Source organism: Galeopterus variegatus, unplaced genomic scaffold (assembly GCF_000696425.1).
Source record: "Galeopterus variegatus unplaced genomic scaffold, G_variegatus-3.0.2 Scaffold680, whole genome shotgun sequence".
Classification (NCBI taxonomy): Eukaryota; Metazoa; Chordata; class Mammalia; order Dermoptera; family Cynocephalidae; genus Galeopterus; species Galeopterus variegatus.
In genome coordinates, this window is record NW_007726791.1 from 121,675 (window position 1) to 124,996 (window position 3,322).

Genomic DNA, 3,322 nt, shown 5'->3' on the forward strand with positions numbered 1-3,322 from the left:
GCTCAATATTATATTCCTTTAAGACCCTAGATAAGACATACTGGGCAGTGTTAAGTCTACTCATGACATCTGAATTCCACTGTAAACTTAAATAATTCCATCTGAGGGTGAGCTTGTGGCTATGTGAATACACATCCCTAAAGAAGAAATCTGATTGGTGTAACTAACCAAACATCATCTGGCCAGGACCAATAGCATTTTTTCCTTCACGTTTTGAGTGTGTGTGTGTGTGTGTCTGTCAGTGTATGCACTTTCTCTTTGCAAGGTTTTAGAGCTGTCTTATTGCCATTTCACCAGTATACCAAGCTGTTTCTCACTTGAGATAATAACAAATTAGGATGTTACACTATTTAACAAACAAACCATAATAAAACCATGTAAATCCTAAGAACAGGGCCAAACGCCATGGTGTTCCTTCAACACTTAACTGGGATTTGCTCCACGGCTAAATACAAGGCATCTAAGCCAGTTAAGTGGCTTGCCAGGGCTGCTCTGCACAGATGACATCATCACTTGGCTTTCCAAACACACCTCTTTGGCTCTAGCTCTTTTGGCTTCTTTCCACGTAAACAGTGCCTGATTAATGCTGCAGAAGGACTGTGAATCACGTATTCCACTCTCGATGGGAACTGAGAATGTCACTTGTTCCTCATTTCAAGCACAGAGCATTGGGATATTTAATGCAGCATCCCTAGCAACAACATAGAAACTGCCTTGGTGCCCTGCTGCCAGCTGCATGATGCATTTTATGTGAGAGCAGCTGATGGGTCACCCACTGGAAGGCCTGCACCTCAGCATGAAGCTGCATTCATGGCCTGACTGTTACAGCCAGATCACAAGCACATTACAAGGCTGCCCTTTGACAAGGAGACAAGGGGATAAAGAGAAGTCCTTACTGTGCCCACAGAGAATAAATGGGACTTCGCCCATTTGGTCACAGGTGTTCAGGATTGATCAGAACCTGGGTGGGGGGCACTGTCCTCCTGGGGTACCTCCTACCACCACCGCTTCCAGCTGGCAACCCCATTGAACACATCTAATCATTAAATCAAGTAAATCCAGGAAAGCTGAAAGCAAAATCGCTCCCAGAAAGAAGAATGCCATAGATGTCAAGCTTGATAACCCTTCAATAAAAATAGTTTATCTGTTGTGAATAGTCCAGATATGACTTGGAAGAATTCGATTTGGAAGAGTTAGTGCTGGTGACTATCAAAGCATCCTGGGGTCATGTTGGGCTTAACCACAGCAGGTGAAATGCTATCCAGTCTTATATGGTTACCTGGAGGGCATGGGTCAGTTATGCAGACACAGTTGTTGGAGAATGAATGTTCCCATACGTGAACTGCTTCTCCTGGTTGACTGAAAGTGCAGCCCCTGAAAGCAGAATATGTCAAGTGTTAAAATAATATACTGCAGCAAACTGATGGTTGTTTACTAGTTTTAGTTTCCTGCCTGCTTTGAAAAATTAGGAAACTATAAAGCATTCAGAAGAGCCTTTCTTCTCCATTCCTTCTGCATTACATCCAAAAAAGATTTGAACATTGCAGGCATGCATCACATGTTTTGTGAAATTTTTCCAGAAAACCATATTGTTTTCTATTTTGATAAGCCAGGAAAGGACATGGTGGTTTTACCACCACTCTTAAGGTCAATTAAACTAAAACTACTCAAGTCAGTCCAAGGGAGGAAGTGAATTTCCATGTCAGTTCCAGGGTTAATGTCTTTCTAATGAGGTCTACAAGAAGTCAGACTTCACAGGAGTATGAATGCAATACTAAAAGGTAACAAACAAATGTTTAGAAGCTAGCAAATCATTTCAGTTCTTTCAAAGGTCCTTAAGATTTTATAGTTCTCATCTAAGGGTATGCACGAGCGTGCACATATGCATGCATGCACACACACACACACACTCCACCAAGAGTCCAGGAATAGGTCATCTAGAGGAAGGATTTAATTGATCTGGTCAGAACATCAACTTAGAGTTCACAGGCTTCTCAGTAATTCATAAAACAGACTTGGAAAACTAAGTCAACAATCTAGGGTGATATCATTTGCTTAGATGCGAACATATAAAACAAGCAGAGATGACTGTAACTGCCACTATACTCACTTGAGAAGGTAAGTGGCAGCCTGGGGTCCCTGGTACTTGAGTAGAATTCACAATCACACCCTTAGGATTATTTGTGCTCCCTCGATTTTTTCAGGAGAGCTCATTGCCCCAGGCTCTGCCTTACAGATAAAGAGCCTGCAAGATTCTCTAATCTTGCACAAGACCACAGAAATACTAATATCCTTATTGCATAAGATCCACTTTCACTGCCTCAGTGAAACACAATTAAGGCGATTTCATGGGTGCAACCAAAGTCCTCCCTCACCCAATTCAGAAATTGGAGACTGACCTCAAAGTGCAATGTCATTTTTAAGATTTGATGTTGGTGAGCAGAATTTCTACAGCTCAGAAGCTAAGAGAGGATCAGTGAGGATCGTTGCCTTTCATATCCACTGGCAATGTTTAAGGAAATGCTGGCATAAAGAAGCCAAATGTGAAACTATAAATAACCGAGATGTGGATTTGATTAAAACATAAAATTTTTAATGTCACTCTAGCCAGTTGTTATTTCGATATAGATATTGGCTATGCATTATTGTGTTGCCAGAACAGTATTATTCACAGATGCCACTACAAGGAAACAAGAATGCCCTCTTTTCCTGTCAATATTTAGAGTCTCAGTCTTAATTCAAACTCGCAAAAAGGACCGAAGGACCTGAGCATACTTTTTTGTTTCCTCTAACAGATATTTTCTTCAGGAAATAAAACTAAAGCAAATATGAATACTTTCTGCATTTCATTTGAAGCATTTTGTCTTCTTCTTATTTCCCTAAAGGCTTTCCATAATTTGGCTGTAGTTTTCAGGAATTAATAAAGCCCGAGTACTCACCTTTTGGTGGGGATCAGTTTCCCCATCTATAAAGTAATTTGTTAATGACCTCTCCATTACCTTCTAATTCTAAGTCAATGATTCTAAAGTCATATAGAATATTGTATCAGTCAGATTTGGTTAGGCTGCATGTAATTAATTAATAAATAGTAGTAGTTTTAATGAAACACAAATCTATTTTTCTCTCACGTAATATGTCTGGCTAATTGATAATTGGGGAGCCACAGTATTATACTAATACTGACCAAGTATTATACTAATACTATGGCTCCCCAATTATCAATGACCAGTGCTAATACTGTGGCTCCCCAATTATCAATGTCCCAAGCTGCTTCTGTCTTGATGCTCTACCCATCTTTTTTTTTTTTTTTTTTTTTTTTTTT